The sequence below is a fragment of the Spermophilus citellus genome, assembly GCF_964194105.1.
Source record: "Spermophilus citellus genome assembly, contig: SCAFFOLD_199, whole genome shotgun sequence".
Lineage (NCBI taxonomy): Eukaryota > Metazoa > Chordata > Mammalia > Rodentia > Sciuridae > Spermophilus > Spermophilus citellus.
Window position 1 is genome coordinate 93,430 of NW_027672771.1, and position 23,315 is coordinate 116,744.

General features: G+C 32.9%; 1 long non-coding RNA gene across 1 annotated transcript in view; it reads left to right on the plus strand.

Annotated features, from left to right (window-relative positions):
* The first annotated feature begins 7,485 nt into the window (after positions 1–7,485).
* LOC308640635 overlaps positions 7,486–23,315 on the plus strand; it is a 31,526-nt gene continuing 15,696 nt past the window's right edge. Inside the window, exon 1 of the long non-coding RNA XR_014020320.1 lies at positions 7,486–7,561. This is a non-coding gene — a long non-coding RNA (uncharacterized lncRNA). The remainder of the gene's footprint in view (positions 7,562–23,315) is intronic.

A 23,315-nucleotide genomic window follows, 5' to 3' on the forward strand; every position in this document is an offset into this window, starting at 1 on the left:
AGTTTTTATTTTTGTTGTTTATATGTTTGTTTATTTTAGACCATGAATTATTCCCCTGGGTGTTTATCTACTGACCCACATTATCAATCTTTTTCTATATATTTTTGTAGAGACAAAGTCTCACTGAGTTTCTTAGAACCTGACTAAGTTGCTCAAACTGGTTTTGAACTCAACATCCTCATTCTTCCTGAGCTTTCTAAATGTAGACTAAGAAGTATCTCAAATCCAGAATGGTTACCTGATAGTTTAGCTATTTATAGGTCTGAGATTAAATCCCAAATTTCCAGCTCCCTTCACATTCTCAAAGGCAGGGTTCTTGCTCAACTTGATTGAGAAAAAATAAAATAAAATAGATAGTAAAATTACAAGGCAGCTGTATAATGGACATCTTATTTAACCATACCTGAATGTTAATGGATAGATATGTTAATGAGCACCATTAAGGCCTATTCAAATAAAAAAAGAAAAAAGAAAAAAAATAAAAAAAATACTTGAGACTCACTTATGGGAATACCTTCAACCAAATTATTTTTCCTTGGGGTGAACCCAGTTGGAAGTCACTGGAAGGAGGATGGGATACATTAAGGACAAACTTGAGCCTAGTTGGTAATAAAAATGCCTTTTTCAATACTCATTTTAAATAGATATTAACCAATGCTCTGCCAAAAGCCATATTTAAACTTCGAAATTGACACACACAAAAAATGTGTTCTTCTGCTATCATGCCCTCTACCACATTTTGAGAGTTGTATTTTTTCTTGCTAAAATAAATCCTATTCTTTTTACTATTACTTTCCCTGAGTGTCCATAGATTTTATTCTTCAAAACGTGTGAGACAAGATCCCAGAGAAAATTGGTTAAATGGGAAATTTAGTTTCATCTCAAAATTTCAGTTTCAACATAATTATGTTTTCCCATGTTTTCTTTTAAAGGCATGCTTTGTTTGTATTTTTTTCTCCAAGAACTGGATGGCAGTTTTAAAAGATTTTGCTTTATCCTTATGAGACTTTCACATAAGAAAAAAAAGCAGGAAAAATTTAGATGATGTTAAAAATAATGACTTTTTTCTTAATAAAATAATATAGTCAATGTGTCCCAGTTGCCAGGGGCAAAATTGTGACATATGCAGTCAAGGAGAGAAATAAAAAATGTCCAAATGCTTCTGCCCCTTTTAATGCTTTATTCACTCAAATTGCTCAATGCAATTATACTCTATAGGTTCTTACTCAAGAAAATAACAATCCTGAATGCTAGGCACTGTAATAGAGATAATCCATTCATAGCAAAAGAAAAAACAAAGGTTGATTAATTTACTGCTAAGAAGTCTAGATTAATTTTAGACACTGCAAAAGTAACTTAATCATGACAGGCTAGTTACAGACATTCCCTCTGTGTACTAAGTTTAAATGTCAGAACAATATTCTTAAGCCTTAGGCTTTTAGTCCAGCAGATGCACACTCACTCAGACCATGGTGACCAGGTCCAGAACCAAGGGAGGCTTCTCCTGGCTTGGAGTGGACAACAGGTTGAGGAGAGAACCTATGGAGAAGTTGTGGCTTTCACCAAAGTTCAGATGAAGTGGTAGAGTTTGAGAGATGAGAAAATCATGCAGAGGATCATTAGAAAAATGACAAGTGATGGGATGTCAGGTCCTCATCAGGCTCTTCAGCTTGAGTGTATGCTGGTTTCTGCTGGCTAAATCCCTGCCCATTAGCTCTATTATTTATACTAAATTTGGGGGCTTTTAACCTCTCTTTCAATTCTTCTTAGCTATCATGGGATTTCTCCATGACATCATTTACCCTGGGGTCAGAAACTTCTGGTCTTGTGGTCTCCACTCTGATTTTCTTGTCTTTCTCTCTTATCAGGCAAGTATAGCCTGCTAGATATTTCACTCTGTTTATCACTTTAAGGGGAAGTAACTTTTTTTAGGCTATACTGGATGATTCTGTGGGTGTGCCTGGTACCACTGCATGTTTCAAACCAGAGTTTTTAAAATGGAGTTGTTTAAGCTCAGGGCTAAGGCCATTCTCACAGTCTCAATTAAAGACTTTTTAAAAATGTAATGGGAGGTTTTTCCCTCCATGTATGTAAGACCACTTTAGTAAAATGACCTGTAGAAGCATTCCAAGCATTTCCAGGAAACATCTGTGTCCTAGTGTGGAGGAAAATAAAGATGAGACTGAACTTGATTTAAACTCTAAGGAAGTTTAATCACAAAGGCTAGAGTACATAGTGAATCTGAACATCAAAAGCCATGTGAGAATCCTGGTACATTAAAAAAATTAGTTATCAATGGACTTTTATTTTACTTATTGATATGTGGATCTGAGGATCCAACCCAGTGCCTCACCCATGCTAGGCAAGCATTCTGTTACTGAGCCAAAACTCCAGCCCTAATCTGATACATTTTTATTAACCTGTTTTACATAGACATTAACCAGTAGCCTTAATACTTTTTCAATATCTGTTTGGATTGAATTAATAACCCAGAAATCAGTGAAGCAAAGAATCTAATTTTATCTCCAACTGTGGTTTCAGATATCATAGTGTCGAGTTAAGATTCCCCTTTGAAGAACTTAACTGTGTTGTGTTCTCATTCCAACCTCCCATATTTGCCCAGTCCTTAGTTTTAGAACAGTCTGACTTAAGGTGTCCACAGATATCAATGTCTCTTAGCCTATTTAGAAAATATCATTATCTGAGTCTTGTCTTCTACAGATCAGTTTGAACTATAAGTGTGTAGCATCTAAGGGGAGTAGTTCAATGCTGTGAAGCCAGAAGAAATCTTTTGATATTCCTTTCATCTAAAAGGATGTTTTTTTTGGGGGGTGCATACCAGGAATTAAACTCAGAGGCACTCCACGACTTAGGCTCATCCTTAGCCCTATTTTACATTTTCTTTGGAAAGAGTTGCTTAGTGCCTTACCATTGCTGAGGCTGCTTTGAACTCTCCATCCTCTGCCTCAAACTCCCAAGCCCCTGGGATTAGAGGCATTTCCCACCATGCCTGACTGGCATTTCATTTTTTTATTAGATACTGTGAATAAAGCTACAATAAAAATGGAATTGCAGTTATTTCTTTGAGAAAAGTTTTCCAATTCATTTAGATGTATGCCCAGAAATATTATTACTGGATTGTATGGCACTTTTTTTGCCAGATTTATTATTATTATTTTTATTTATTGAGTCACTATAGATTAACCCATGGGCACTTTTTCACTGGGCTATACACCAACCTGTACCCCTTTTTTGAGACAGCATCTCACTCATTTGGTTACAACCTTGCCAAATTGCTAAGACTGGTCTTGAACTTGAGATTCTCCCCTCTTATACTCCTGAGCCACTGGAGCATAGGCATGTGCAGCCTTACTTTGCTACCCCAAATTATATGTCATTTTTTCTTGAGCTTTGGAAGAACCTTAACCCTTTTTTCAAAAAAATATATTTATAAATTTTTAAATTTTCACTAATATTTTTACATGTATATGGACACTAGCATAATTGTAATCTTTCAGAAATTGTTCACCTTACTTGGTTTGGCACTGGGAGATAAACCTAGGAGTGCTAACCACAGAGCCACATCCCCAGTCCTTTTTATGTTTTATTTTGAGACAATGTGGAGAAAACAGGAGCCACTTCAATGAAACTAAAAATGTGTCTGATCCCAAGAAAGCAATTTTTTCAAACTATAGGATTTATTTCACTTTGAATGTTCCTCCTCTTTTTACCTATTTTTCTGGTTTCAACAGCATGGATGAACATATCTGTAGCCTTATGCTATCATATAACTACATATTATCAGGATCAGAAACACAGTATTTTATATAGGCTTTGCTACTGTTTGAGGAGTATCATATATATTAAATAAACACTTTACACAAAAAATAATAGCAATTTATATAGTTTCTGTAATTCAAGAGAAATTGTTTCTGGTCCTCATCAATACTGTGTAATTTTTTTTTTTTTTTTTTGGCATCAGATGTTAGCTTGCATTTTTATAATTTGTTAAAATGTTAAGAGGTTATAATTTTTGAACATTTCTCCTACCATAAGTGTCATTTTTTTAATTAAATATTCTTAACTTTTATTATGTGAGCTCATGAGTTCTCTCACTTCTCTTTATACCTTTTCTTAAAATTATGTTATTTAGCTGTGGCTGGACATACTACCCTTATGTTATTTATTTATTGTTATGTGGTGTTGAGGATGGAACCAAGGACCCCACATGTGCCAGGTGAGTGATCTGCTACTGATCCAGAACTCCAGCCCATCTTTGTACCACTTAATGAAAAATACTTTATTTATTAATGTTGCCCAATTTATAATTTTTTAACATATTTATGTAACTTTCTGAAAATAAATAACTGCTCTGTTTTGTGGTTCTTGAAATTTAATCCAAAGTTGCCATTACACTCATCAACATCCCCAGGCATTTTTTAAAAATCTTATATAGAGACAGGTTGTTGGCAAGTGGCCCAGCTAACCTTGAAATTTTAACCTTTCTGCCTTAGTCTTCCAAATAGATGGCATTAGAGGCAAGTACTATGACATTTTCCATATAAATCCCTTTTATTCATGCTGGGGATTGAATGCAGGGGTAACTGACAAATGAATTACATTCCCAGGATTATTTTATATATTATGTAGTGACAGGGTCTCACTGAGCTTTTTAGTGACTCTTTCTATTGTGGCTGGCATTGAACTCACAATCCTCCTGCCTCAGTCTTCAGAGTTTTGGGATTGCAGGCATGTGCCACCACACCTAGCATAAATTCCTTGTTATAGTAACTTTTGACAGATATATATGTGTTATTGAATCTAGGGGTGGTATACCCTTAAGCCACAGCCGTATACCCAGGCCATTCAATATTTTATTTTGAGACAGAAACTTCCTCATGGTGGTCATGGCCTTCCTGTGTTGATGAGCCTTTCTTTGAACTTTTGGTTCTTAAGCCTCTACCTCCAAAGTCATTGAGATTATTTCTGTAATACCATCCACAGCTCTATTTTATTTTTATACTGAAGTATAAAATACTCCTGAAACTAAGTTTCTTCTGGTATTAAGAAAGAATATAATATTGTTTTCCCAAAAAATAATTTCTTGTCCCAATGATTGTTTTGGAAAGAATGTCATATTTCTATTTTTGAAAAGCACTGCAAAGTTTCTCTAAATTTCAAGTTTCTTGTTGTTTGTTTTGTTTTGTTTCATTTTCTTTTTCTTAATAAAGATTCTGTGTTACTTACACACATCTATTTATTCATATTATTATAAGGTATCTAATTATTTCTATAAGTTCATATTGTACAACAATGTGTGGTAAAATCCATCTGTTTTTCAGTGATGTACTTCAAGTAAATCTAATATGTAGCCTAAGATAAATTTAAAAAAAAAGTTAAAAAAGTTTAGAGTTCAATGTATACCTATTATTAAATGAGGCATATTTGGTACAGGTACATATATATTACTATTATATACAATTAATATTTTATTGCTACATCTCAAATTAATCATATCTCTTTCAATTTAATTTGTCTTCTGGAAGCACGCATACATGACACTATGCAGATGTACATTTTTTGTGGTGTGAAAATTTTGCTTTTGCTTAGTATGTTCTGCCCTTTACTCTCCTTTTTATGAAATTGTCATTTCAAAATTATTCATTTTTCTGAATTTTAGACCTTTTATTTTAACTAGTGAAGTCTGTAGATTTTCTTTTTATCCTCAGCTTTAGGTGCATCCCACTATATAAATTTTAATGTTGTGTAATTGACCTCTAATATTCGGTAAAATTTACCCCAAATTCTGAGCACTCTGGACTATTGATGTCTGAATGAAAAAAAATCTCAAAATTATTCATGCAAAAAGCAGGAAATGGATGGATCAGAATGTAAGACTGGTGGATGCTAAGTATGTAGGTGACATTATTTTTTTTAAAGCATTGGTGGAGGGGCTGGGCCCAGCTCCAGATTTCTGACCTATCACATAAGAGGCCCTGTGTTTGATCATCAGCACCACATAAAAATAAATAAAATAAAGATATTGTGTCCAAATACAACTGAAAATAAATACATTAAAAATTGTGGAATATATGGGGGTAGGGAGAAAAAGATCAATGAAAAAAAAAACTTGAGCAGCAGAAGGGTTCAGATGCAAAAAGTCTACAATGGCATCATGAGGTTACATGGGTAGTGTTCTTGGAAGCAGAAATAAAATTTGGGAAGAAAGAAAAAGGTAACTGTTGCACTATTCCCAAGTGAGAGAGCCAGTTGTGTGGGTTCTCTTTTTAACACTTCCTATCTAGAAGTGGAATTGACAGTTCATAAGGTATGCCTCAGTAAGTAGTAGAACACCATATTGAAAGTACCTTTACACTTTTTCAAGGCTACAAGCTCTCTTTTACAATTGCAGTCACATTACATCCTTGTACTTTTTAGTTATTCATTCATTCATTCAATTATTTATTTGTTTATTTACTCACTTTTTCTTGTCATTGTTTTTACATTATTAGTGATTATATAATGGCATAAATATCCCAAATGTTAACTTCTCTAATATTGGTTTATGTGTTTATGTATATACTTATTATTTGAACAATTTCCCCCTTGCCAAACCTGATTTATATTAGATCTTAATCTTGTTTTATAAATACTTGATAAAAACATTATTTTAAACAGCTTAAGGATCTATCTCCTGAGCATAATTCCAATCACAAACTAAAGTGGGCATCTGGGTCAATTAAAAGATGCGTCAAATCTTTTCTCTGTTCCTATTTACACCTTAAAATAGGACTCCTCTCCCACTTGTATATGTTTGAGAACATACTAATTTCTGAATGCAGCATTTAATAAATATAGATGAGTTTTCATCAACAAATCCACTATTGTTTTTAAATTTTTTAAATCCTTGCTCCTGAAAGTTTCACTGATTACCCCCCACCTCTCTCTCTCTCTTTCATATTACAGATTGAACCCAGGAATGCTTTTCTGCTAAGAAACATCCTCAGCCCTTTATAAAATATTTTATATAGAAAAAAGGTTTTGTGAAGTTTCTTAGAGCCTCACTAAGTTGCTGAGGATGGCTGGCTTTGAACTAGTGATCTTTCACCCACAACCTCAGAAGACTCCAGAATTATAGGCATGCACCACTGCACACAGCTTTTGATACTCTCTTTAAAATAATCAGTCACAACTCTAATAATTGAAATTGCATTTACATCACTCTTTTCTAATGCAGTAATATATTACCATCTAAAATATTTTTTTAAAAAATTTATTAGATGACTACTATTTTATTCACAGATTTTATTCTGTTACCTCTTTAGTATTGATAAATGGTCTTATTTCTCTTCTTTCTTCTTCTTAGATATGTGTGGTCTCTTGTTATCAAATGCATCTATGATAAGTGTGTTGAAAATTATGATTCTAAACCTATCATGAATCCCAACATTTCCAAGAGTATTGAGAGTAGAAAAAGAAGAATATTCATAACTAATGAATCACTTTCAGTGGAAGCATAGTACCAGTGTCCAAGGTGGAATGTAATCAAGATGCTTCAGTGGTAAGGTGGAGTCAGAACACCACCCTAGGGATTTGGGGACCTCTAAAGCACCATGTCCATATCAGAATCTTTTATTCACCTTTTAAATACAGTTATTGCTGCTTGCATAAAAAATAAAACACTATGTATAAGAAAGGTGAATGAGAATTAAATCCTGTGGAGGCACCAAGGTTGATCTTTAATTCTAGTGGATAATTAGTAAAATAAGAAAAACCTTGCAATAGCCTCCATCTTTCCCAACTACGTGGAATAGAACATTTAGATGTACTGAACTGAAGTGACAAAAATGCATTTCATGGAGGTGGTACCAAAGAAATTTTAATGGCAGAATCCTGGAAATGTTAGATAAAAATATACACATTCATATACAGTTATACAGAGAAAAAGATAAATGATAAGCTCATAAATGCAAGAGTAAATTCAGTGTACATGAGTTGTATGTACAAGGTAATGATAACAGCATGAGTTATATGTACAAGGTAATGATAACACCTAAAAGATGAAGAAAGTAGTAATTGAGGTGATACAGAACTCTATAATTGTGGGGAATAATAATAAAAAATTAATAAAAATAGATACTGTTATATCACTTTGGGTATGCCTCTTTCCTCTGCTGTTCATCTGAATTTGGTTCTCTCAGATAAGCTTAGGTTGGTAAAGTGCTTTCTGAATTTTTGTTTTCTTTTGTTTTCAGGATTTTTTCAGCTAAGTCTTGTAATGCCCAGTCCTGAACTCACTTTTGTTGCCTTTTTACAATTTATTCTCATCTGCAGAGGCACAAACCCACTTCACTCACTTTGTTCAATGAACTGACTTTTTTCTATCTTTTCAAACAATGTTTGAAATAGTCAGTCTATAGGAGGGTCTTCCATATCATATAATATGGTTCTCAGACCCTGTGGGAATTGAGGGTAGTTCCCTGCTGTTTTACTATCATCTTCCCTGTGAGAATGTTTATCTATCTTTTGTATTCCACCAACTCAGAAGAGAAGTATTTGTGGTCATATGCTAAAGAACACTAGAAGCTATAAGATTTGAGAAAATGCAAGTAATAACTTTCTCTTAGACTATTATAGGAAGTGTGGCTATTTCATCAATTTGATTAAAATTTATATACTCACAGTCATTCACACTGTGAAAGTCTTGTATTTAAATAATCCATAATTGTAAGAAATAATTTCTGGTTATTTCATTCCAATAAGTGACTTAATTTTTTAGCCATATTAAAATCAGAAATTACTGAAAATTAAATCTATGTATTCAAATTTCCACGATAATAATGTGATCAGAATTAAGTAGGAATTAAGAGAACATTGAACAAAGTTGCTATAAAACATGATTGAAACTTCCCTGCCTTTCCCTGTAAGAAACAGGTTGATAAAGCAATGTTAAATTTCTGAATAGTATTTAAGTTTATTTGTGATTCATTTTTCAATACTAGTTTCCAGTGCTGAGGATATAGCTCAGTTGGTAGAGTGCTTGCCTTGCATGCATAAGGCCCTGGGTTCAATCCCCTAGCACACATAAAGAGAGAGAGAGAGAGAGAGAGAGAGAGAGAGAGAGAGAGAGAGAGAGAGAAAGAAAGACCTGTTTGTTTGTGATGTAACTTATTGGTGTTCTTTGCTAAACCATTCTCTTCATGTTAGATACTCACATGTTCTCTTTGCTCTTAGTTACTTCTGATAACTTCTGCCTTGACTATTATTTTCTTATGAACCTAATAAAGATTCATTTTATTATTTGGAACTAAAAAACTGATTTTCACAGAAGGAGGTTTTCTACTGTTATATATATACTCTGATCATTCTAGTTCTATATTTTGGAGATTGGCTGTTTTATTTCCAGCTTTTTAACCTACTCAATTTAAATTTGATCAATTTGTTGGCTAGTTTCCTATCATTTGTTTCATCAAGTGAATGCAGTTTGATCAATTTTATGGTCCCATTCTCTACTTTTCTACCTCATTGAGATTGGTTTCTTCAAAGTTTCCCATCAAAGTCTCTGATTGGTGGTGGGGATAACTAGAAACTAAACTCAGGGCTACTGGAGTACTGAGCCTCATACCCAGACCTATTTTGTATTTGATTCAGTGGCAGGGCCTCACAGATTTGCTTAGTGCCTTGTTGCTGAGGATAGCTTTGAAGTTGAAATCCTCCATCCTCAGTCTCCAGAGCTACTGGGATTCTAGGCTTATGCCTCCTTACCCAGCTAGATCTTGCATGTCTTAATTTGATGTCATTTTAAACTTGCAAATACAACTATGTTGCACTTACAGAAATATATTTCCATTCATTATGCAATTATTATTGTGGTAGCAAAGTTTTTTTTTTGGGGGGGGGTAATGTTTCTCGTATAATTTTTCTGTTGTACTTACTAAATTAAATATATATCATGTTAATGTCATGTTATTGACAGTGTTTTACAACATTTAATATTTTTGTAGCTATGTAGTAACTAAAAATGAATAAGCTCATATTTCTTCAATCTTATATGACCCCAATGTAGCTAGTTTCAGACACACTTTTTACTGTTTCTACTCAAATTTGTCATTTTATGATGAGTAGGCCAATGACAAAATAAACTAAATTTTGTGAAAATGAAACTAACATTCAAAAAATAAATATTTAATTGTATTTATTCAGGTTATCATCACATCTGATAAGCCTATAAAGAAAATAGTAGTGTGACTACTTCATAGGTGATTGTGAGTTGTTTTAGTAATTAATATGTTACCACAATGTGTCCATTAGAAACAGCTCATAATTTACTCAGTGAACATTCTTTAAAATATGATATTTTGAGAGACCTTTAGCATGACAGCAAGAAGATATTCATGAAAGGTTAGCCCAGCAGAACTAGTGAACAGGAAAAAAAATTCCAAGTATTTATAATTGCTGGTCCAGAAAAGTAGCTCAAGAAAATAGACAAGTAAAGGTACAAACAAAAGTATAAAAGGCAATAAAAATACACATTTTTTCTACTTTCTTAATGGATATTGAAAGCAACATATAAAATTGCATATTTAGAATATATGTCCTTAGTTCCTCAAAAACCCTAACCTGAAAAATAAAAATAAAAACAAAAACAAACAAAAAAACCTCTCGCTATGTGGTAAGCATTCTTAGTATTCTTCTTTATATTGTTTGACACATATTTTGAGGTTTCTAAAGGGAAAACATGTAAAAAATAGAGAGTGTCTTCAGACTGAAGTGTTCAACATTTTTTTTCATCACCCACACACATACATTTGGCTTGGTACAAAAATCCTTGTTTAATTCTACTAATTTGCACTTTTTTTCAGAGTGCAACCAAAAGTTCCAGATGTGTATCTTCTAGTCTAGCATGTACTTAGTGCCACATTAGTTATTCACCAATGGAAATCTGTCCTCAAAAAGCACTGATTAATTAATTAATTAATTTCTAATTTTACTGTGGAATTGACTTAAGTAAATGTGTGACTCTTTATTTTATTCTTCTTATTTTTGTTCTTCTTTGTACTGGGGATAAAATCTAGCAGTGCTTTATAATTGAGTAAAATCATCTCTGCCTAAGTTGCCCAATTAGTTTTGTACTTTCATTAGTATCGGGAATTAAACCCAGAGGAACTTAACCTCTGAGTTACTTGAAAAACTTTTTTTTTTAGTTAAATCTCTGAGGTTGCCTTTAACCTTGAGAATTACCTGTTTTTTCCTTATGAGCTACTGGTATTACAGAAGTTCACCATCATAACAAGGAATCTTGTACTTATTTGGTTGGCCTCACCATCACAACTTACTAAAATTATAGATGTACACCATCATGCCTGATTCTTGCTGAGTAAATTTGAGGTACTGGGTTCAATTCTAAGCATCACATATACATAAATAAATAAAAATTAAAAGTCCATCCACAACAAGACACATACTTCACATTTGTTTATTATTTTATTACTAAATTAATATTTGTTAATAAAACTGGTTATTAAACCCATAATATTATAATTAGGCTTTATGAAACTGGATAATGAACTAAAAGTAATGTATATGTCCTGGTCTCAGGAGATTACAGTTCATCAGTTATTTACAATATATATCATGTTCCTTTGATTTGCAACTGTTAGTTATCTCCTTCAAATAGAAATTAAAGTAGAGGCTAAAAAACTTGTAGGCCATATTTGTTTCAACTAAGTGCTGATTTTGTAATTAAAAAAAACTATTATATAATTAATTCACTTTTAGTAAATTTCAGATATTAGTCATTTTAAGGGTTTTGGTGATTGACCCCACTGACACTTTACGAATGAGTCACAGCCTGAGAATTTCAATTTTAAGACATGGTCTCTCTATGTTGCATAGGACCTCACTAAGTTGTTGAAGTTGGACTCCAACTTGCAATCCTCCTGACTCAACCTTCAACATTTCTGTGATTACAGTAGTGCTCCACTGCCCCCTAAAATTATTAGATTTTAAGAGAGCACAATTGGAAATAGAATGACCCTGCTTGGTTTGCTTTGTATTCATAATCCTCTGACCTCAGCCTCCAAAATTGCCAGTTTTACCAATGTATGATAAATTGTGTAATTTGCATCTTTGTGAATTACTCATATAACTTATGTGTAAATAACATGTCAGGAAACTTTATGCTCAGGATCTTATTTCTCAGGTTTCATTTTGTCTTTTAGTAAATGCCTTGTGACTCCTTTTTCATAAATCTGACTGTCCCTATGCATAGTTTCTTCTGTCTGAAAACATGGCTATGAGTTATAGATGATTTTTGTTTGTTTTAATGCAGACTTGTTCCTTGCTATGTTAGAGTAAGACCCATGACATATGAAAGAGCATAGGTAATAGAGATTGCTGACACTGAAGTAGAGCAAAAGTAGGAGTGAGGAAGCTGAGGAGCCCAGAGAACTGAGGATTGTGTGAGACGGAGCACACTAATCAGCAGGGAGATCAAGTTTATATTCTACAAAAAATAAATAGGCAATACAAGAAAGCATATATGTGAAGTATTAGAAAATATTAGTTAATCATGTGAAATTTTTATTCACTCATAAAACAGCAACAACAATCAATAGAGTATTAGTAGAATGTTAATTAGAACATAATAAATGTTCACTTTTGCAATAAGAAATATAATACAGTTGAAAATTGGCATTATATATTTTTTTCAAAAAGAGATAAATAGATAAAGCAAGACATGCATGTAATCCCATGATTGAGGGCTGAGGCAGGAGGATTACAAATTAGAGGCCAGCTTAATACACTTAGGAAAACTCTCTGCCAAAATAAATCAAAAGGACTAGGGATGTAGTTCAGTGGTAAATGACCCCAGGGTGCCATCTCTGTCCAAAAATACAAAACAGAGAGAATGAGAGAAAGAGAGTGAGGGGCTAAGAGAGAGACAGAGAGACAGAAAGAAAGGGAGAGAGAGAGAGAGAGAGAGAGAGGGAGAGAGAGAGAGAGAGAGAGAGAGAGAGAGAGAGAGAGAGAGAGAGAGAGAGGGGCAGGCAACCAAGATTAAAAATATACATTTTACATAGGTTGTGGCAAAACAGTCAAACACCTGCCATGCTTGTGCAAGATCCTGGGTTTGATCTCCATTGGTGCATGCACACACACACTCACAAAAAATGAATATTAATTCATATAAGAATATTAAAAACTTGAAAACTTTACAATAGTGGTTGATGTATAGACATAGTTTTCTTATATACTTATTACAAATTATAAAGTATAAATGAAAATTTAAAAAGTCACAGTATATTCATGTAAATGTAAGTGGATCTCACAATGAAAACTCAGTGTTTTTTTAACAGTAATAAGTTACATTTTTCTTTCCCTATTTTACAGGCTTTAATTTTGGTTGCTTTATGAATTCCATAAATTATTTATCTTTTTATTCCTAGAAAGCACATGTGAACTTAAAATTAACTTTATAAATATTTTCAGGGTGTAATTCTTTATCATTTAGTATATTCACATGTTTACCATCCCCAGTATTTAGTTTTAGAAACTATTTTAGATGAAAAGAAATTAGTGCCCACTACCAGTTTTTCCTTTTTTATTTTTCACATAGCTCTAGGCAATGACTTATATGTGTTTTGGATTCATGAATTTACTTGTGCAAAAAAATTAAATATAATATTAATTGTAAATCACATTATAGTTTCTCTCCTTACTTTCAATTAGCTTAAAGTTTCCATGTACACATTCATCGTAACATTTAGTGCTCTCATGAATCCTACTTGCTCAATATGGCTGGGATAATAACTCAGAGGTAGTGTGCTTTCCTAGCCTGTGTGAGGCCCAGAGTTCAATTTCTAGCAACACAAATATAACTTTCCTGAGTAATAGTCTACTGTGAAAATTTACATGTTTCCATTTATCTATTTACCTTGCATTGATTTTACATATTGGTTCTTATGAATAGTTCAGTAATAAATATTCCTATATGAATGACAGTCTCAATACATTTCCAGTTACTTTTGGTATATTTCAGAAATAAATGCTTCTTCATCTAGTAATTCTTTATTTTACCAAGAAACCATCAATGTAATTTTACTTTTGTATCAGAGAGGCATGGAATTTTCAATATTCTGCATATTTACATTTTTTTCTTTTCCATGTTGTTTTATTTTAGGGTATTATTGCAAATATTTATAATTTTTGTTTACATAATATAAAACAGTTGCTTTGGATAGGCAAAAGGAATAAAAGAATGATGTCAAAAATAAACACATAGTTGTTCATTCAAAGGTATAACAAAGACATATTAGAACTGTGGTAGCAGTTCTATGTACTCTGTACTATATACTATGTACTATGAAGTCATCTAGATTTTAGGAATTATCATTGACTTAACAGCTTAAAAATTTTGGGGTCTCTGGCATGTATACCATTTTTAATGGTTTATTCCCTTATTGTTGGGTAATTATGAAGGGTGCATTTTGGCACTGGAGTATGAGAGCCTAAAAAGGTAATTATTTGGGCTCTGGGCTCAATCAGCCTCTCAATAAGGAGGAATGACTACCCTCTAGCCAAGGTAAAAACTTGGAAAGGATAGTTCTTTGAAAACAAAAAGGAAAACTTGATAATTATGTCTTCATTTTCATGTTGAGGTTACTTTTTGTACAGAAGTTTGTTCAAGTCCAATTTCTTATTTCTTATTTTTACTTTGGAAGCATAAGGAAGACTCCACAGCTGAATCTGATTTATAAATATGTGATTGTTTTCTTCTTAATTTTTTATAGTTTTAATTACTATATTTTAGTGTAAAACACATTTTATGTTAAATATTGTACATAATCTCATGTAAAATCCAATAACATTACTTAAAACATAAGCATGCATTTATATCAATCTACGCTAAAGAAGAGACTACTTATTCTCCAGTTAATTTTTCTGACACAATTGCCAAAATTAAATTGACCAGAGGTATGGAGTTTACTTATAGATTTCTAGTTTTCTTCCATTGTTGTGTTATTCAATCTTATTTGTATATATACTACCTGAATATTCAAATAATTATAATGATTAAGGTAATAGGATATGTCAATGTCAGTAAGATATAATATGTAATGACAGAACATTTTTACTTAATTTTATGAGACATTAACAAGATCAACTAGTGAAAAAAATTGAAGCACAACATTTTTAGAAAAAAAAAACACTTTTTTTTTTTTTTTTTTTTTTTTTTTTTACCTTGGATTGATCCAGAGGCACTTCACCACTAATCCACATCCTCATACCTTTCATATTTATTTAGAGACAGAACCCCTCAAAGTTGCTTAGAGCCTCACTATGTTGCTGATGCTAACTTTGAATTTATTATTTTTCTACCTCTACCTCTTGAGCCACTGGGATTTTAGATCCGTGCCACCATGTTTTGTTAGTTTTTGTGTTTTATAAAGATGAAATATTGTTAACTTGCATTATTTAAAATCATTCTTACTTATTAACAGAAGTGTTAATAATCAGAATTATCAAAGCATAGAATCAAGGTGCTGCTTGTGAGGATGATAGGTAACCCTCTGAAGTTCACCAGCCATCAGCTAACTTTTTCTACCAGAAAAACCCAGATAAGCCCAGCTTGAATTAATAAAGCAGCCCAATCAAAATCTAATAAGCTTTAGAGTGAATCATTCACCATTTATAATTGGAAACCAAGATTCTATCACATACTTGGAGAAAATTCTGTGGAAAACAGCAGTTGCCTTATTGGTATTGTTTTCCTTTTTCCTTAAGTTAAGTCTGGACCATTATTGAGGTGCTATTAGCTTATGCAGACATGTATACATCAGATTGATGCAAAAACTGTCACAATACCTCATACAAACTGAGGACACAATATCACAGCCTAGGTAGGCATTAGGTCAAAGGCTAAGTTACAAAATAAGATGTTTGTCTTTAATATATTTAAGTTTTAGAGTCAAGGCTGTGAAAAGTTATACCAAAATGAGACATCCAACTCTTGGAACTCTGTTATGCTATCTGACATCTGAAATGGGAATGAGTCTGTGTCCAGCATCAAATAGAAAAAAAAATCATTATCTTTTATACCTTGTCTTTTGGTCTTCCTTCTCTTTCTGAGGGAAGTGCCTCTACTGCTGTTTGCTTTTGTGGAAAAGCATTTATTAGAAAGTGTATTCTCATATCTCTTGTATGGAATGCAGGGGTCCAGGCCCTTTGACTCCCCAAGGACAGGGAAGCCATATTCTCAAAATGGAATGTGATGATTATGAATTAAGTTGTGCTAGAGTATTAAAATTGAGGGAGTTGTGAGGGATGGAGTTCTAAATACATATATATTCTTTATCAGTAATTTTATATTTGTCTCATAATAAGAATACTCTAGATATATTCAGTTTTGTGATTAAAATAAATTTCAACTATGTCTTTTTTATTTTATATACTAAAATAGTTAAATCTACACCTATGCCTGACATATTATTTGTAGTTGGAGATTAGGGGAGTGCTTCCCAGTTGAGAGCTCTGTCTTTTTAGAAATTAGATCAAGAGACTTTAATAAAAAATTATTGCCCTTTATATAGTTTTCAGTAATTAACTATATGTATGCATTTAATTCATACATTGATATTATCCTATATAAAAGGCTTAATATAAATATCCTATTGCCAGGCTAGACTCCATAACTTTTGGATAAACTTGCCTTTTAAAAAAGCTGCTGTCTGTACTCAATTATAATCACCTTTAAAAAATGAAGTAAATGCACACAAGAACATGCCTATCTTGACTCATTCTGGCCTCATTAATTCCTGGAGGTGATGACATCTACTGTTATTAGATAGTAGGCTTAGTGGATTCAGACTAGGAGAGAAGCAGTTTCCAATCAGGTGCTCTTGGATGATAATTGATTAATCCAAATTATGATAAGTACAAAAGCTATGACTTACACTACCTGATCGAGTTTTAATTTCTGGAGCTTGTCATTCTTTCAGATTCATTTTTAGGCTTTCTTCACAGTGCTCAGGAGACTGAAGTTCTGCTTCCACCTAGATAATAAAAAAATCTATTTGGAAAATGCAAGTCACCCTGAAAGCCAGGCAATAGTTACTGTGCAGGGTATTGAGACCGTATGTGTACACTGGAAAGGCAGAAGCACTCTGAAATATTGTATGGAGATTATCTGGAGAGTAGTTGGATGCCCTGAACCTGAAATAAATCTCCTGAGACATCCTTCACTTAACTCTCTTTTTTTTTCTTTGACTATTGGCAATACTGCTACATGATAATGGGCATGCAGTTATTTCTTTTACTTACTCATTTTAACTCCTTGAATTTATATCCAGAATTAATTTAACCATGTTATATGTTATTTCTGTTTTAAATAGTTCAAGGAGTTTACATCATTTTCACAAGTGACTTTTTTAAACTTACATTTTCACCAACAGAGTGCAAGGGTTTTCCTTTTTTCCATATCCATAGCTTCTTGACTCTTTGTTTGGTATTAGATTATTTACAAAACTATTCTCTTTTTTGGGGGGGTAGGCACTTGAGATTTAACTCAGACGCACATCCCCAGCCCTATTTTGTATTTTATTTAGAGACAGCATCTAACTGAGTTGCTTAGTGCCTCACTTTTTCTGAGTCTGGGCATTGAACTCAAGGCCCTCCTGCCTCAACATTCCAAGCTGCCAGGGTTACAGGCATATGCAACTGTGACTGGTGATGAAAGCTACTCTAACACCTGTGTTCAGTATACAGTTGTCCACTATTTGACTTGTTTATCAAATATGTCAGGGAAGATTGTGGAGTCCAGTTTGTCAAGTATCCACAGAGAGAGTGTGTGGAAACCTTTTCTGGGAATTAACAAATATATGTACTTTATAACCCCTTATCTGAACTACTGCTTGGGATTTTAGAAGCCCATTTAGATGCTTGCAAATCAATAGTAAACAAATATTTTGTTATCTAGGGGAGATTTGCCTATGATCAGTAAGCTTCATTCCCAGAACTTGAGCTTATGGAATGGCTTTTTATTTGGGGTCCTCTGCCTAAGTCTCCTACTTTTCTTTCTCTAGAGTGTTTTCTTATATGTGAGGTAACTGGTTTCTTCTATTGAATGGAAGATGTTGAGATATTACATCAGTCAATAAAGAAAAATTTTCCTGCTGGGAAAAATTGGCTGTCGTGGAATTTTTAGAGGGGCAAGCTGAAAACTGGAGCTCTTTGTTTGCTGAACACCCATAAATGCATAAACCAAGTTATTTGTGATTTAACTTCTCTGTCCCAATCCCAGGGTCTTAAGCCCATGGAAACCCTTGGAAGAACATAGATAACTATTATTTTTTTCTGTATTCTTAGTGATATTAATGTGAGGATCCTTCTTCAGCACAAGCAAAATTAAGATCTAAAGCACAGAAAACAGTTTCGAGGTAGGGTGTTATATATATGGTCCCAATCTTCCTCTTCTTGGGGTTTCACTAGCTGGTGGTAATTCTGTTCCAATTACGTAGCACATTGCCTAAGGCTGGACTGAGATTCCAGCCTACCCTAGCTTTTTAGGATCATCAAAGGGTAGACATTTTCCAAGTTGTACAGTTTATATAAATCTTTCAGCTCATTTTTTTTTTACTTTGCCTAAGAGGAAATTGAAATATAATATTTCCATTTAATGTATTCTTTAATGGAAAGTGAGTCAGGAGCTACTACTTATTTATATTCCCAACATTGCCCTCATTTAATGTATGCCTTTTATCATTGGGCTATTATTGTAATCGTGTGTTTTGCAGATTGTACACAAACTACACCAGTGAATTCTGCCCCCAAGTCGATCTTTCTCCAGGTTGGCCATGTCAACCATTCACATGTGATGTTGTTCTTGAGGTGTTTAGATTTATGTTGACCTTTCAATTCCTATTAAGTATACATAAAGTTTTACATACATATACATTCACCTATGGATTTTGTTTTTTATTATTGTAAAATAAGTTGTTCTTTAAATTCAGAATTTTCAGGTTGCTGGTTTCAAATATAACATATAACATTCCAGATGAATTTTAGAATTTTTTCTCTGGTCACTTCTCTCATTAAAAGTAAAATATGCTAATATTTTAATGAAGTGATATTGTAGATTTAGGGGAAATTTTACATCTTGGTAATGATGAGTTTTATCATGTACACAATGATGTGTATAATAAAGTCTTTTATGTTCTTTTGTATATTTTTATTTTCTCAAACTCTACATATTTTTATACATGCATGAATGCAAAGTAACACATGTATGTGACATCTACATAAAATTATGTGATGACTCACATATTTGTCAAACTGGATGTATTATGATGAAAATGGGTTTTGAAAATCATTTTCTCACTGTATTCCCTTTGCCTTTCTAACACTATTCTTGTTATATCTTTCGCAATGTACATTGCCTTTTCTCCATGTCCTGGATTTCAGCTGTTTGTACCAATACGGCCATATCCTTATATGTTATCATGGTTCAGATATGCAGTAATTTTAATAAGCATATGCTTCTGCTGGGGAATAGACATATATTTTCAATAAAACTTTCCTAAAAGAAATAACAATTTTTACTCTCTCTTTAGTTCCTTAGAATTTACTTGCTCCATGTTTTTACTTATACTATTTAATTTTTGTGCCACAGATATGATTTTAATTGCCATTTTCAAATTTCTAAAGCTATTGAGCTATTTTTTATTTATTGAACAGTATGTTTCCTTTGAAAAGGTGGCTATTGATCTCTTCCCTTCCTTTTATTGGCACCGAGCATTGAATTCAGAGGCACTTAACCCCTGAACAACATCCTAGATTTTTAAAAATATTTTATTTTGATACATGGTCTCACTTGATTGCTTAGGCCCTTACTAAACTTCTGAGACTGGATTTGGACTCACAATTCTCTTTGCTGAGTATCCTGAGCTGCTGGGAATATAAAAATCTGCCACCAATCATAGCTCTTACTTTCTCTATTTTGGAGTCTCTGTGTTTGATATTCTTTCTATTTTTATTTACTATTTTGCTGCCCAGTTTTAAAATCAGGGATTCTTAACTACTGTGCAACATCCCCTAATATTTTTATTTTATTTTTTAAGTTTTAGACAGGGTCTCTAATTTGCTTATGGGCTTGGATGTGTTGCTAAGGCTTGGGATCCTCTTTCCCTAGCTTCTGTTACTCCTTTTTTATATGTGAGGCATACATTTTTGTCATATATGAGGCAATTAGTTTTTTCCCCAATTTGTTACTTCAGTTTGTACCCTTTAATGGTATCATATTATAAATATGATTTGCATTTAAGTATTTTCCTGTTTTGTTATAAAGTGATCATTTAGGGGCTGGGGATGTGGCTCAAGCCATAGCGTGCTCACCTGGCATCCGTGGGGTGCTTGGTTTGATCCTCAGCACCACATAAAAAAAATAAAATAAAGATGTTTTTTCCTCCGAAAACTGAAAAATAAATATTAAAAAATTCTCTCTCTCTCTCTCTCTCTCAAAAAAAAAAATAAAGGTATCATTTAACTTTGAAAATAAACAACCATATTTCTGTCTCTTAATGTTATTATTATTTAATATTCTTCATGATTAAAAAGGTGTGTCATACTACTCAGACACATTCACAGCCATTTCTAAAGTTTATTTTGAGTAAGCATCTCACTAAGATGCTTAAGCTTATCCTAATTTTGCAATATTTCTTTTTCTTCCAAGTAGCTGGTATTACAATCACCAACCATTATGTACACTGTATAAATTTCTTTCTTGTAAAAACTATGGCATATCTTGTATTTTTTCTTTTATATTAAGGTATATTTTACCAGTGAATGTTTTATTAACTAATACCAGGAAATGATACAATGGCATTTTTATTATGCAGATACTGCATTGTTTAAGCAGATTTTTTTGGAAAGTTTATCTTTTTTTTTTCCTTTATGGTAGTTCTGTTTCTGTGTTATATCATTGTCTAAATGGCCAGAGTCTTCTGAAGTATTCTGTCTTTAGTTCCACAGGGCTAATAACTCACCTCATCATGATATCTATATTGATTGCTATAATGTTAAATCCAATAGTCATATGTAGCACAATGTTTTCATTAATGATGGACTTTATGTACTCTAATGGCTAAATTATAACCTAGGTGTGTAGTGGTATATACCATGTAGAATTAAGTAAGTACCCTGCATCATTAGTAAACTAACAGAATCACCTTATGGTGCATTTTCTATAATGTATCCACATAATTAAATGAGGCATCATTATACATACCATACATTTTACAAGTATATAATATATAAATATAAAAATTTTACTTATAAAATTTATCAGAGCTCTTTTAATTTTAGTTGTGTTCTCAATGAAACATTTTGAATTACTGATACTTTCTATGCTATATTCACTGTTAATATGTTCAAGTATTACTCCTTTGTTAGTATTTTCCCTATACACTCTACCTATAAAAATTCCCTTTCTCAAAATATTGAGACTGATATTTAGTGAATGAATTATTTTATTTTGAATTAATCATTTAATAGTATAATTTCAGGTACCCTATTTTTTTTGTCTCCCTTATGCTCTTCCCCACCAACTTTTATGAAATTAATTTGATTATATTTAACAATGCAAATACTTGATCGGCATCACAGTCTACCACTGATCAATGAATTATTACAAGTGGAACATACTATGTGACTACTATTTCTATTAAGAAATAGAACATTATTGATGCTACGTAGAAGAGCTTTGTGTCCTCTTGCTTTCACTATACACTCCAGTCACCCTCGTGGTAACTTCAACTTTTTTGTTTCAACTAGTTATTTTAAAGTATTATTCTTTAAACAAACAAACAACCAAAAAACAATTGGGACCATTTACTTATTTTGTTAATTGTACAAGAATTGAGTAAAATATGTATCTCACTGTGTAGGAAACAAAATCTTACACCAATTATGCCTGAAGGTTTTTGGTGGAGCAAATAGGAGGGTGATCCAGGAGTCAAAAAAAGAGGGGTAGCTCAAAATATCAGGGATGGAGCATGAAGAGTTCAGTTATGAGAGGTTACCTGAGTATAAGGATTGTGGGATGGTTTGAAGAAGAAGAAAAAAGATTAGGTATGAGTTACTGGAGAAAATCTGAGGGAGCTCAGATGGAACAGGATCAGAAGTAGAGGACCAGCAGATTTAAATTGGATGAGCAGTGCCTGGAGAGGGATAAATTTGAAGTCTTTAAAGAAAATGAGAGTGACATTTCTGGTAAAGCTCTAAGAGCAGGAAGCCAGGTGTGTGGCATACTTGTTTGATTACAGCATTCTGGTTTTTAGGAATGTCCAAATATGAGGCCACTGGGGTAAGTATCCTGCTGCCACAATATTTCCTGTCTTCTTCCCCATGGGATCAACCTCTTTTCTCATCTAATACACAGTTAGCAGTTTCTTCATCCTCCTTAGATCCATTCTTTTAGTCCTTCACCTTTCTTCTACTTGTTCCAATTTGCTTTTTCTTTCATTGTGTCCACATTCAGATCCTTGATTCTCAAGGATGCCACATACCTTATGCTTTACTCTGACATTGTTGTGGGACTGGGCATGGGCTCATGGGAATCTTGGTAACCAGGGCTCTGACTTAGACAGTGAAAGATGGCTGCAGAAGCAGTGTATTTTCATGATGAAAACAGCAGTGGCAGTAACCTGTTGGAAAATTCACAATATTTTGGTGTCCAAGAGTAGAACTGATGACTCATTGAGGTATACCTATGTAGGAAGTACCAAATCAATTTTCCACAAGGCTTGTAATTTCAGTTATTTTTTTTTTGCCTTTCTATTTCATGTTCTCCTTCCTGATTGATATGCAATAGTGAATTTTCTTTTTGTAAACTTGTCTCTATAGTCATGATTTATACTCCTTTTTGTAAATTTACATAATTGTTTAATATTTCCTCTTTAATTAAGTGAATTTAGAAATATTTTGACTCTAACATACTCTTTTGGTATGCCTTCTTTTTCTCACAAATATAAACCACTTTCATTCTGTCATATCAACTTTTTGCTACATATGTACTTTGCAAGTATTTTCTCTCACTTTATATTTTATCTTGGATACCTGAGTGTTCCTTATCTAAAATATTAAAATTTGGCCTTCACATACATAAATCCATGAAAATAAACAGGAAAGGGTCTTAAAAATTGAGTGATATAGGTCACTGATATAGTTTCTCTTTTCCCAGTATTCAAATAAGTACCATGCACATTCATTTTAAGAGGATTACCAAGGACAGGCAGAAAGTATAAATAGAGCATTAGTTG